At 37.2% G+C, this 14,735-nt stretch overlaps 1 pseudogene; it reads left to right on the forward strand.

Moving 5' to 3' along the window:
* The first annotated feature begins 293 nt into the window (after positions 1–293).
* Positions 294–5,801, forward strand: LOC144375349 (putative monooxygenase p33MONOX pseudogene; annotated as a pseudogene).
* The last annotated feature ends 8,934 nt before the right edge of the window (positions 5,802–14,735 follow it).

A 14,735-nucleotide genomic window follows, 5' to 3' on the forward strand; every position in this document is an offset into this window, starting at 1 on the left:
AAAAAGCCAATTTATTTTTTATTAAAAAATTTGAGAAAATGATAGTTTTTATTTCATTAAAAATAATATGAGCATTTAATTAATTTTAATAAAAGTAAAAATCAATTTGGGTATGTATTATTACCAGTAAAATTATGGCATTTGCTCGTAAATAGATGGAGTTGGAGAATATCATGCTAAGCGAAGTAAGCCAATCTCCCCCCAAAAAAAGACCAAATGTTCTCTAATAAGTGGATACTGATCCATAACAGGGAGGGGGAGGCATGGGAAAAATGGAGGAACTTTGGGCAAAGGGGAGGGAGGGTGCAAAGAGGAGACAGTGGAAAAAATTCATTCCAGGCACCATAACCATTATGGTTTAGATATGATGTGTCTCCCCCAAAGCTCATGTTTGAGACAATGCAAGAATTTTCAGAGGTAAAAGATTAGATTATGAGAGGTATAACCTCATCAGTAGATTAATCCACTGGTAAGGATTAACTAGGTGGTAACTGTAGGCAGATAGGGTATGGCTGGGGGAAGTAGGTCATTGGGGCTGTGACTTTTTGTCCTTGGTGAGTGGAGCTCTTTCTGGTTCCTGGTTGTTGCTTTCCTCTGCCATGTCCTTATGCCATGGAGCAATAGTCAACTGCTATGGAGTCAGTTGATTGGGGAAAGAACATCTGAAACTGTGAGCCAAAATAAACTTTTTCTCTATGTTGTTCTGTTAAGGTCTTTTTGTCACAGTGGTCACAGTTGATTAAAATTAATAGAGGGCTGGGGTTGTGGCTCAGCAGTAGAGCACTTGCCTAGCACATGTGAGGCCCTGGGTTGGATCCTCAGCACCACATATAAATAAATAAAATAAAGGTATTGTGTCCAACTACACTAAAAAAGAAATATTAAAAAAAAACCAGTAACAGATACTTACAAGGACATAGATTATTTAGGAAATAGCACATGTTTCTATCACCGATGTTTGAGTATCTTTGGTTGTACTGATTGGAGATCACATTGCAAAGGAAGGCTGGTATTCATTGCTTTACAGTCATAGAGACAACAAGTAAAATAACGGTATGGTCAAACTTAAATTTTAGAAAGATTTTTCTGTTAGATAACTAGTCAGCCATGAGCAAGAAGGTGTGGGAAGGAAAACAAAGGGCAGTAACTTATAGGGAGGACATCAGGCATATACATCAAAGACAAGCCATAGATTATAGAACTAGGAATCACAGGGAACCTTAACAAAACAGACAAACATCTGGAAAATGGGTATGTCAAACCATAGATAATTGCATAAGTCACACCCATACCTTGTTACTAGGTCATCAGGACTCTTCCAAAGGAAATTTGCTGAGGGTTCTACAAAAGGGAGAATGCAAAACTAAGAATGAAAGAACTCAAAACTTAAAAAAAACAAAAACAAAAAAACCCAGATTCTGTAAAAGCCATACTGTTCTCTCCAGAGGCAGTGTGTATGGTGCCTATCTCATTAACTTCATTTCTCACTTTTATAGTCAACTCCTGTCTATATTCTGATGACTCACTGGACAATCTTGCTGTGGGATTGCAAGAATTTGTAGCTATAGATACTGGCAGCTACTTCAGCTCTGCCGGCAGGTCTCCTCTGAAACACTTCTGGTAATGTGGAGCACAGGGAAGCCAGGAAGATTATGCCAAGAGGCCAGGCAAAAATTGGTAAAGGACTGAATTAAAGCAATAGGAGTTAAAATCTACAGGTTTTACAGCTGACCCTGTGAATGACTGAGCATTCAGTTAAAACTTCTTTTATTAGGACTATGTTGGATACACACTAACAAATAGTTTTACCTTTATCTTTTTTGTTTTTCTTCAGTGCTGGAAATTGAACACAGGGCATTACACACGATAAGCAAGTGTTTTACCATTGAGCTACATCCCTACCCCTGATTATTTTTCTCAAATCCATTCAATTATCAAACAATATCTCTTATTAGATATTAGACTTCTGTCTGCCTGATGGTGTTCACAGATAACCTAAATTACTGATAAGTTTTTTTTTTTTTTTTTTGGTACTGGGAATTGAACCCAGGGCGCTTAACCACTGAGTCACATCCACACAGTTTGTCACATTCACAGCCCTTTTTTGTTAAAATATTTTTTTCAGTTGTAGATGGACACAATACCTTTATTTTGTTCATTTTTTTATATGGTGCCTAGGATCGAACCTAGTACCTCATGTATGCTAGGCAAGTGCTCTACCACTGAGACACAATCCCACCCGCTCCTGTCAATGGTCACTGACAGTATGGACAAGGTCCCAGTGGTGAAAGCTAGAGTCACCCATAGCATCATGAATTCTCTGATCTCAAAACAGACCCAGGAGAGCATTTAGCATTTTGAGCAATAGACAAGGCTGAGACATGCTGGCTACACAACCCACAAGGGCCTTGGAGAAGACCAAGTGCCTCTGATGGCAAAAGTATTCCACAAACTGCAGAGTAGAAAGATAACAAAAGAAGAGAAGCAGCCTGCATGAACCCAGTATATCCCAAGCAGTACCCCTCCCTGTTCTTCTAAGCAAAGGCCTAGAGGCTGGTTAATTTCTCATTTCTTTACAGCTTTGCTTGGCCAAATCCTAGCACCATGGATTCTGGAAGTGGGAATAAGGACAGAAATTCTTCAGAAAGGAGGTTTTTTTTTTGGGGGGGTGGGGGTGGGGGTGGGGGGGACCAAGACCTTTTTAGATGTCTGATTCTGGAGTTTACCATCCAGGCCTTCAAAAGAGCCTAGAAGCCCTCCCCAATGGAACTGATCTGTGCACAGGTCATCTCAATGGATGAAACCACCCAGGATGGATGTCCCAGAGATAGAAGAGAAGAAACAGTTGTCATCGACCTTAATATCAAACTCTGTGTTTTAGTTAGCTTTTTCATGGTTGTAACCAAAATATTCAACAAGAACAACTCAGAGGAGGAAAAGTTTATTGGGGCTCATAGTTTTAGAGGTCTTAGTCCATAGACAGTGGGGTCCATTGCTCTGTTCCCAAGGTGAGGCAGCACATCATGAGGGAAGAGCCCATCAGAGAGAAGTTGCTCAGCTCCTGGCAGGGTCAGGAAGCAGGGAATGAGGGGAAGGGGTCACAGGGAAGAAGTACCCTTTCAGTGCACACCTCCAAAGACTATCTCCAGTTACGCCCCACCTGCCCACAGTTACCACCAAGTCAGTCCATTCTGATTAAGTCACAGCTCCCACAATTCAGTCATTTACCTATGAATATTTCTGCATTAACACAGGAGATTTTGAGGGACACCCATATCCAAACCATAATATCCCATGTTTGCATGTGCTCATCATACCCACAGGAATCTAGAGTGCTTTCTATTCCAGGAACTCTGAATGGAAGTTTTCTTGTTCATTCTTCTTTTACCTTGTCTCTGACAAAGAAATATATTATATTATATTTCTATGAATATTTTGTTTACATAATGAGCTTACCTCATAGAGAATATTATATAGTATAGTATATTTATAAAAAAAACTCTCAAACTGAGGCTAGACTAGAGCCATATTGATTCTGAGAAACATTGGCACAAAGCTTATGCTTGTGTGGAAGAAACCATTTTGTGCTGCTTTAAAGCCAGACTTAAAAAAAAAAATCTTATCAGTGATGTTTTTCATTATCTATTTTTATCTCATTAATCCTAGACTTTGATCATTGCTTACTAGATAAATAATGTTTATATGTTTCCAAAACCTAGGTTTCTTGATTCTTTTTACCATCATCACTGTGAGCATTGATACATCATGGCAAAGAGGTGCCTACTGATAAGTTTGGGTGACCTTCCCTTCTTGACTCTGGTAAGGCTATGCTCCAGTCTTGCTAGTTAGGGGGACATGTTTGAGGTGTGGGATGCAATTACTGTCTAGACTTGGCAGGGAACCCTCTTTCTAGGCTTAAACTGGAGTCTCCTTCCTTTTTGGTCAACTTAAGAAATCACTGTCCTGCAGCCAGTTCTTCCTGTCTCATAGTACCTCTTGGGCCACTGCTTTTGGAGAGATGCTTCTCTTTTATAAAAGTCACAAAACAGTCACTAGTCTTACATATCTGTTCTTGTACTTTATATTTTTTTAATATTTATTTTTTAGTTTTTTTAAGTGGACACAATATCTTTATTTTTAATTTATGTGATGCTGATGATCGAACTCAGTGCCTCAAGCATGCTAGGCGAGCACTCTACCACTGAGCTACAACCCCAGCTCCTCTTGAACTTTAAAGTAAGATTAATTTAACTCCAATTTGGTTGGACATTTCCTAAAGGAAGAAAGTTAAGTCTACTGATTTGATATTGGTATATGTATGTTAAACTTATTTTATTTTTTTTGCAGTGCTGCGGATTGAACCTAGGGCTTGCACATGACAGGTAGATGGTCTACCACTTAGCCACCCCCAACCTCTGAATGTTAAAACGTTTTTAGAGTAAAGAAGATGATAAGTACAGTTACATTATAGACTTAAGGTTCATGTGAAATTAGTGTCATCTGTCATCTTTTGACTTCTTTATCCAGGTCACAGACTGAAACTTTTTTGGAGGAGAGAGAGAAGAATTCAAAACTTTTTTATAATGAAAGCATTTTTTTAACCAAAATGATTCTCATTCTCATCATTTATGCAACATGTTTTACAGCAGAAAAGAAATAGACTGCATTTTTATTTCTCCTCACTGTGTACATGTTTATTGTCTTAAACACTGTCTCAGATACTTTCTGGTTTTATTTTGGGTAGCATTCTGTTTATATAAGGAGCTGACCTTCTCATAGAGAAGCCCTGGAGTCTAAAATTGTCAGAACAAATAATTTTTTTGGTGTCTTCTATTGTGATCTCTTGTTTTGACAATAAAAATTCTTACTCTATTCTCAAAGATAAACAACACACTAATTTATAAGTTAGTTTCTATCACTTCTGAAACTATGTGTCTTATTTTATAATAAAAAAGTACTTTACTTTAAGCTAAAACTAAATTGTATAATTTTTAAAGTAAATTCTAAAAGCAGAGTGATCTTCCAATGCTCCAGGAGACATTTGTGTAAATGAAAAATCTATTTATAATTATCTAAGTCTACAACCTAACTCTATCTTAAATATAAATATATTATTATTTTGTCTTAATTCACTGCTTTTCCAGATTATAAAATAATTAGGCTCCTCATAGAATATTTGAATATTATAGAAACATTGTAGAAAATATTACTTAAGAAAAGTACATCTTGCCTGGGGGTATAGCTCAGTGGTGGAACACTTGCCTAGCATACACAAGGCTCTGGATTTAATCCCTAGCCCTCCCCCCCCCAAGTAAATCTTCCATGTCCTCACCTTGATAAACCCAACCTGATCTTTTATTAAAATTGGAAGCCCTCTTGCCACAAAGCCATGAAAAGCTAATTTCGGCTTTACTATAAATTACTGCAAATTCTGAACCTGCTTGGAATGCCTGCCGTGCCTTGAACTCACCCATGCCTGGCTCTCTGACCAGATAGCAGCCCTCTCTGAAACTTTAGTGACACCTCATAAATATTGGCCTTCCCTGGCCAGACAACGACCCTCTCTGAGGCTCTAATGGTCTTCATAAATTCTGATGTTGGGGCCAGCAAAAAATGTAAACTACCATTAGTGTGATGCTTTGTCAGAGTTCTGTTATCTGTAACCCCCCCTTTGTGTAACTTTATGGGCTATAAAGCTGGGCTGTAGGAAAGGTGGGGTGGCTGTCTTGTTCCCCGCTGTTTTGGGAGGGAAAGGCAGCCCGGCTGGTCGAAATAATAAACTTGCTTTAATTTGATTTTAATTGGAGTCAGTGGTCTTTTCTTGCGTCCTGGTCTAACAACCTTTTATGGACTGAATTTTATCCCCCTTAATTCATGTTGAAGCCCTACCCCCAGTACCTCAGAATATAAGAATGTGACTATATTTTGAGTTAGGATCTTTAAAGAAGTGACAAAATGAGGCCATTAGAGTGGGTCCTAATCCAATCGGACTGGTGTCCTTAGTTTGGGCAGATAAAGAGACACCAGAGATGTTTGTGTGTACATAGAGAAAATCATGTGAGGACACAGAGATGATTGCCATTTGCAGGCCAAGATGAGAGGCCTCAGGAGAAACCAAATCAGCCTGACACCTTGATCTTACACTGCGAGCCTCCAGAACTGTGAGCAAATAAATGTCTGTGAAAAGCCTCCCAATCTGTGGTATCTCATGATGACATCCTAGCAAGCAAACAGTCCATTGCTAGTGCTTTTTCCATTATTATAACAGAATGTCTGAGACTATGTAACTCATTAAGAAAAGTTTACTTGGCTTAAAGTTTTGAAGTTGAAAGTCCAAATAGCATAGTGCCAGCCAGCGTCATGTGAGGGCCCCTTAGCTGCCTCACATCATGGCTGGAGTGCATGCAAGAAGGAAATATCACATGTCAAGACAGGAAGCCAGATGGTGGGGAGTGGCCAGGCTTGATCTTTTATAACAGCTGGTTCTTATAAGAACTAACTTCAGGATCTCATGAGAACTATCTTAATCTATTGACTGCAGTAAACTACCTGTTGGTTTAAAGGTCCTGCCACCTCAACACTGCTACAGTGGGGACTAAGTCTCCAACACATGAACAATTGGGGGACAAATCATATCCAAACCCGAGTCACTGGGAATACAGGTAGGCACCCTTGTGCCTGGCTAAAATATACTTTTATGCTATCATTTGCAAATGTTGAAAAAATTTTCTTCTTTTCCTTCCCTCCTCCTTTTCTTTTAAAATATTTATGGAGAAAAATAATCATGCTAATTCCCTTTGGTTACACGAGTAGGAAGCTTGGCTGTGTCTGAGTCATGGCAATTTCATGATAGTTAAAGTTGTCTAAAGATGGATAAACCCCTTGCTAAATTGCAGGCTCAGGATAAAATATGACAATAATAGCTAATGTTTAGTGAGCATTGAATACATTCAAGGTACTTTCCTAAGCATTCTACATGTTCAGATTCATTTATTGATGTGTGTGTGTGTGGGGGGAGTTGGGGAGTATAGCTCAGTGATAGAGTACATGCATGTATGTACCCACAATGCATGTGGTTTGAACCCCAGCACCAGCAAATCAATCAATAACCAATCAAACACAGAGATTTCTTTCTTTTAATTATCTTATGAGATAAGCACTATTTGAGAGATGAAGAAAAAGAACTGGAAAGAGAACTGACTAGTAAGTGATTGGAGCTGTGCTTCCAAGCAGACAATCTAGCTTTAGGACTATCATTTTTAGCTACTACGGGATACTAAGTAAGCACTTACAAGGTGCCTGACACCAAGCAACCATTTTAAATGTTATTGTATGCAGTCCTCACAGAAATAATGACATTACTACCAATACTTCCATTTTACAGATTTTATAGATTTGGAAACTAAGAGGCTCATATTGCTTTATAAATAGATGCCATATGCTTTCTGTTTATTAAAGTGTACAAAATAATAGCAAACATGACCCAAGTTGTCCCAAGTTTCAATTTGATCTTTGTTTTTGAAAAAAGAAGCAACCTTGTGACAAATTCAATGAAGAGCTTTATTTTTATTTGGTAAGACAAGGTAGCTCCAGAAATTAAGAATTAAGAAAGCTAATTATTAAGAATTATTAATTAAGAATTAAGAAAGCTAATTCATTTACACTACTGAGAATAGAATCAGATACCACACTGTTGGAATATAAGCTGGTATTATCTGAAGTAAAATCTTAACATGAGTTGTTAGAAAATTCACTACAGTCAAATATGAATGGCTTTTAGCTTAAAAAATACCTGTTTTTTCTTCCATTTAAAGTTTAAAGTTGATTAAGTGTGTTTGTTTTCTGTTACTATTATAAAATACAGGAGATAATCAACTTAAAAAGAGGAAAGATTTATTTTGGCTTATGGTTTCAGCCCATGGTCACTGCTTTTGGGTCTGAGGAGAGTGTCATGTCAGGGGAACATGGTGGAGCAAAGCTGCTCACCCCCTGATGGCCAGGAGGCAAAGGGAGAGAAAGGTGCTGAGGTCTCAATGTCCCCTTCAAGGATATGCTTGTCAGTCTCCTGATACCTGTTTTCACCTCCCCCACCTCCCAGTAGTGCTTTAGGCTGGTGACAAAGCCTTTAACACATGGGACTTTGAAGGACATTTAAGATCCAAACTATAATACTATGTATAATTTAAGAAATAAACTTACAGTTTTGATATGATTTGAAAAACATATTGTATTGCCCCACCCCCACTACATCTTTTTCTGATCTAGTGTTTTGAATTAAGTACATTTGCTTTCTTCCCCAGATTTTGATTTTCAGGAAAGTGCACTTAATAGTTCTTCTTAAAAATGAACACCTTTTCAAACATTTTTCTTTTCTTACTATAAAAAGTGTTCACAACAAAAGATCATTCTGAAAAAGAAAACAAGTTCTACCACATTAATACAATAATTACTGTAACAGAGAATGACCTTCCATTTATCTGTTAAATACACACTTTAAATATAATGTATCCACACATTTCAACATTAACTAGCGACTTTCAGTTAAATATATACCATAAATATTTTGCTTATTTCTATAGTTCTCATAATGATAACTTATAATGGGTAAGTCAAATTTAAGCTAACATAATTAACAATTTTTAAATTGTCGGCCATAGGATGTTTCTAATTTTACTCTACATAGAATGTGGCAATGGATTATCTTTGTGCTGAAAGTTTCTTTTACCACCTATTTATTTTCTTAGATCAAATTTCTAAATCTGGAATTTTTAAGGCAAATGGGTTAAAATATCTTTGATTTGAGACATATTCTGTTCTAAAAATTCAAAAGCTACACTGATTTTTTAGTAAGTTTCTTTGTCACCTTCTCTAGTCATCCTTTCCATCAGCTGAACATCATTCATCATCAGCAATTCACTTTGCCTGCCTTTCTCAAGTTGTCCCCTGGTTACTTCCTTGCGGAAAATGTAACCTGCGGTGAGGTCAGGAGTATACTTGTAAGGGTCCATCGAAGCGTCAGAGAAAGAGACCACAAGAGACCAGCTTCATGCAATAAGCAGGGGGGAGTTTTATTGAACCAGCATGCTGGGGCTCAAGGCTCACTCAGGAAGGGAGAGCAGCCCAGAGCCCAGAGCAGAGGTCAAGCAGAGCTTAAGTACACTTTTTGGAGAGGGGGGGGGCTTTGCATACATCAGAACAAATCATCATGAGGCGCGGGAAAATTGAACAACAACTCTGAGACATGATTAGTACATTCATTGGCGGGAACAATCTGGGCAGGGGTGATTGGTCACTCCTAAGCGGGGTACACATTTAAACTGATTGGTTTTGGGGCCTGGATGCCTACGTGCCGAGCTACTTAGAGCCCTTAGCTATTAAACAACCAGGGAATCAATGGAAATATTTACTGGGCAGTTCCAGTATTGTCCTAACAGCTACAGAGATTACAAGTTCCAGGGGTAGCAGAGGAATTTTAACAATACCTGGTCTTTTACTTTTTAGCCCAGGCCTTGCAATTTAGAAACTTTACAATGCCCGGTCTTTTACACTTTAACTCAGGCTTTTGCAGCTTAGAATCAGCTTAGAAATTTTACCTTTACAACTGTTCACACTGGAAAGGCAGAGGCCTCCGAGCAGCTTAGTGAAAATGGATTCATATCTCTGATCTCAGTGTTGCTATTACCTTTCATGAAGGGTACCCTTTGTTCCAGCACTGAAAAATAAAAATGCTCTCTAAGCTAACAAATGGGGTGGGTCATAATGGATACTGCCAGATTTCAGACATTATATGAAACTCATAGAAGCCTATGAAAAGATTAAAATCAGAGACTATTAATATATCATTTGGCATCTTGAATAGCAGAACACTGATTTCAAATGAAAATGTTTAATTAGTTCCCACTTGGGATTTGAATGTCTAAATGCATTTAAATGAGTTTTTCTTCCAAAAATCAACTCCATAGCAATAATTTCTAGTATAACTGAGAGTTTAGAAATTTATGGTTATTTTTTATTTTTATAATTTTGGTACTGGGAACTGAACTCAGGGGCACTTAACCACTGAGCCACATCCCCAGCCCTTTTTTGTATTTTATTTAGAGACAGGGTCTCACTGAGTTACTTAGGGCCTCACTAAGTTGCTGAAGCTAGCTTTGAACTTGTGATCCTCCTACCTTAGTCTCCCCAGCCACTGGGATTACAGGAGTGTGCCACCTTGCCTGGCCTGGTTAGTTTTTAATAAGCAAACGATTGGCATTTTCACTTTATAATTTATAGTTACAAGTTAGAGAGTCCCTGGTTATTTCAAGATCTGATTATGGGAGAAAAGTGTTTACAATGTCTCAAAATAAGAAAAAAGAGAGATATTTTATTTTTAGGTATTTACATTATACCCTTATATCAGTCCAGTTTTTTTTTCAAAGACTACAAATACTATCATTGTAAAATGACTGTCATTATTATAAGGGATTTAGCAAATATTTATGTTTAAAAATTCCATCTTAGAACCACATACTTCAAAAAATAATAAAGCCATAGATAATAGTGATTATGCAATTCATAAGGAAAAGCTTAACTATTAGATGGAATGAGTTGTATTTGTTATGAGAAAAACCTATCAGGTTGTAGATTTCTTGACTTAAAAAAAAAAGGCATTGTGGGGCTGGGATTGTGGCTCAGCGGCAGAGCACTCGCCTAGCACGCTCGGGACCTAGGTTCGATCCTCAGCACCACATAAAAATAAAGCATTGTGTTGTGTCCATCTACACCTAAAAATTAAATATTTTAAAAAAGGCATTGTGATATGTTTGAGTGGGTTAAAAATGTTGCTGTCTTCTTCTACTTTAAACCCTGAAAAGCTGTACTTGTGTGGGAGAGAGAGCAAAACAGTGAGAAATGAAGAGATGGATTAGAATTGTTTCTAATGGTTTAGGCAGTCTTGCCTGGCAAGCAAAGTTCCATGCCTGTGAAATTATAATTTTACATGGTTTCTTACTGAATTCTATATGCTTTGGGTTGTTAGTTCTTTTAGGACTCAAAGCTTTGGCGTATAGAAGGTTTTTTTTTACAAATTGGCTTCTTTATGATTGGTTATTTTGATTTAGAATAAGTCTCAGCTTAGAATTATAAACAGGGGGTGCCCTTATTTCTTGTTTGTTGACATACCCAGAAATTCTCCCCACCTACCCAATCTTACAAGTGATTCAATCTATCTGGCATAGCTCTAGGGATAATTGTTAGCTTCTCATTTTTCTGACAGTGAAGTCTAAGGTCTAAAGGGCAGTTACCTAGGAAACACATACTGTACTAACATATCAGGGTACACGAGCACCACCCAGTGGCCTTGAACTAAATTCATCAGTTTTGGGGAAAGACAGGATCCAAAGGTCCAGGGCCTCTCTAAAGCTGAACTGCCTATTAACATATGAAAGCACTAGTATCCAAATTCTCCAGAACTGAATCTGTAGGTAGTTCTGATTGTACTTTGCTGACCTTCTTTCTGGAAAGATAAGACTATTAATGGGACAAGAAAATGGAGTGTTTTGCATGCTGAGTACTCTTGGCTCTTTTTGGCAAATATGTAGCAGTATGTAAGAGGTGAGCTAACAGTCTTTTTTTTTTTTTTAAGTAGGAATATATGAATGGTAAAGACACATTATCATGAAATGAATGACTTGGATTATCCTCCTGTGAGGAAGTATGAAGTCTAAGGAATCTAAGGAGAATTTAGTTTCTGTTTATGTTGAACATATCTTTCTATACCACATTCTAAATGATCGAGATTCTCTCCCCTAGTGAGCAGGAATGGTATTTTTCCTGTTTTAGATGTAGAGAAGACAAATTTCTGAGAAACTTTCATTTATTATTATTCGCATTTATTATAAAAATAATACTTGTGGAGTGGGGAAGTCTTGAAAATGCAGTAGAAATACTAAGTAGAAACAGCAAGGGGAAAATATAGTTCATATTTCCCCCACTAAACATGATCGCTGCTACTTTGTTATTATTTAGTGAGCATCTACCTTGAGCACAAATTCTGAGGCTAGACTTAACATAGGTTTAAATCTCAACCAGGTCATTTCATAGCTGTGAATTGGACAACTTGTTCAGCCTTCTTCATACTTTTTTTTTTTCCTATCATAGAATGGGATAATAATAGTTCTGTGGCATAGGGTTGTTATGAGAATAAACAAATTAAATATGTAAAGTTTTTAGAACAGTGCCTGTATACAGTAAGCACTGTTAGCTATTACTTGCCCTATTTCCTCCTCTTGTTTCAGCTCCTTCTTAGCATCATTAAAACGATGCACCAGGCATCCTGCTAGAAACAAATAATTTATTAAACTGTTTTCATCCAGGTTTTTCTTTTGTGTAGTTTCTTTCTGTACTTTCTTAATGGGTGAGACTTACTAAAATATAATTTTATGTGTTTTAGGCCTTTATATTATATTGCAGTATAATTTTTTTCTTTTAGCAGTACTGGGGATTGAACTTAGCTACATTCCTAGGCCTTTAAAAGATTTTTAGACAGTTTTGTTAAGTTGTTGAAGCTGGCCTCAAACTTATGATTCTTGCCTCAGACTCCCAACTTGTCAGGATTATAGGCATGCACCCACTGTGCCCAACTCAGAAGTATAGTTTTTAATGACTGATAAGTGCTATTGTCTTAATGTTAGTATTTAGCCTGGTATAATACAATCTGGATACATGGATTTTTATGATTAATATAAAAAATGAGGAGGAACAATGGACTTTTTTTAAAAATAAGGCAAACATAAAGGTTTGTTTTGTCTTCTAAAAACAAAAGGATGTATGATGTATTTTGGAATACTATATTTCTTGTTATATTGTCATTTTGCCTAGTAGACTCATTTTTTTTCCTCGATTCATCGAATATTCCCTATGCATCTGTTATAAGATATGACGCTAAGTGCTGTCGATGTTACCCGTTCTTGGAGAATTCTGAAGTTAGGAGATACTCAAAGTGATACAGAGGGTATATTGGGGAAATAAACTAACTCTTTGACTGATGAAGTTGAAATTTAAGCTAGCATTGAAGGATAAATAAGCACTTTCTGGGAAAGAAGGATGGAGAATGAAGTATTCTCAGCAGAAGAGTCAGCAATGAGTAAAACTGGAGGTTGGGAGTAGCTCTATTATGTTTCAAAAGAATTGTAGTATTGTATAATAAGTGTGGAGTGCATGGTGGGGTAGAAGCAGGCAGAAAGAAATAAGACTCACAATGCTGCTTGGGCTCAGAACTGAATTCATGTTTATAATTTACTTAGTAGAAAAAAAGAGTAATAAGTCAGTTTTTTTAATGTTATTTTCAGTTGTAGATGGACACAATGCCTTCATTTTTTTTTATTTATATGTGGCACTGAGGATCAAACCCAGTGTCTCACATGTGCCAGGCAAGCACTCTACCACTGAGCTACAACCCCAGTCCTAAATTGAGGTTTTAAATCAGGGAAATAAACTGTTTCAGGAAGATAATAGTGATAAGGAAAAGAAAAAAGAAATGACCTAAATTGGAAGTACTAACAGTAATGAGGCAAAAACTTAATTTAAAATCTGATGATTCAAATGAAAGGTCAAATTCAAAATGTTCTGAAGAGTAAAAATATTCAATTGACAATTAAGTAGGGTGTGGTGGAAAGGAAAGGCAGAGAAAGACATAAAGATTTCTAGCTTTGTGTGAACAGAGATGATGTTAATAGATTGAAAATACAAAAGGCAAAGTAAAGGGCTGGGAATATCGCTCAGTGGTAGAGTACTTGCCTAGTTCTGGGTTCAATCTCCAGTTTCACACACATACATGCACAGGCACACAAAATAAATTGGGATGGAAATGAGAGGGAAAGGGAATAGGAAATCTGTTTAGAAATGCTGTTTATGCTAAGCCACTGAAATAGGCATAAGAAATGGACAGTTGCAAATTTATGTCTGGAGCTTGGGAGAAGGATGGGGTTGAAATATTAGCTTTGGGATATTCAGTGTAATTGAAACCATAGGAGGAGGTGAGGTTCTCTGCTTAAGAGTGTAAAAACAAAAAAAAGATCCAAGAATGAAACTCTGGGGAATCCTCACAGTTAAGGGGCAGACAGAAAAGGGGAGAGTTAGCAAATGATAGGTAATAGTAACACCTAGGACAAAAAGAAAAACTATGCTGCGGAATACAAGCAGAAGGGATTGTAAGGTTCGTTGGTTGTGTCCATTGTTGGAGAGACAAGTGGTAGGACCGAAAACAAGCCAGTAATGGGCAGATGTGTGACTTTAGCTATCAGCATCCTTAGCAAAAAGCAATTTAAAGTGGAAGTATGAATAGGAAGTAAACATTTGAATGGTGATAACAGATTCTTGTGCAGTTTAGCAACATTGTGGCTAACAATGGGTCACAGAGAAACAATGGTGGTCCTATAAAATTACATCACCTAGTGACATCATAACCATCTTAGTTGAAGCACATTCAAATGTTCACACAATAAAATCACCCGATGATATGTTTCTCAGAATGCATTCCATGAAGTGATGTGATTGTAAATGAGATTAAGATGCAAGTAGGTGAATCCAGTTGCTTAGTTCCTGTTCACATATCATAAAAAATTTTATGTCCTCAGCAGTTCCAGCAATTGAAATGTCAGAAAATGGAGCTCCCCGATTTGTTAAAAAATATACCCAGAACAAAATATGTATGTATATACCCAGATATGTCAACACCTAGAAATAACTTACTA

Source organism: Ictidomys tridecemlineatus, chromosome 2, assembly GCF_052094955.1.
Source record: "Ictidomys tridecemlineatus isolate mIctTri1 chromosome 2, mIctTri1.hap1, whole genome shotgun sequence".
Lineage (NCBI taxonomy): Eukaryota > Metazoa > Chordata > Mammalia > Rodentia > Sciuridae > Ictidomys > Ictidomys tridecemlineatus.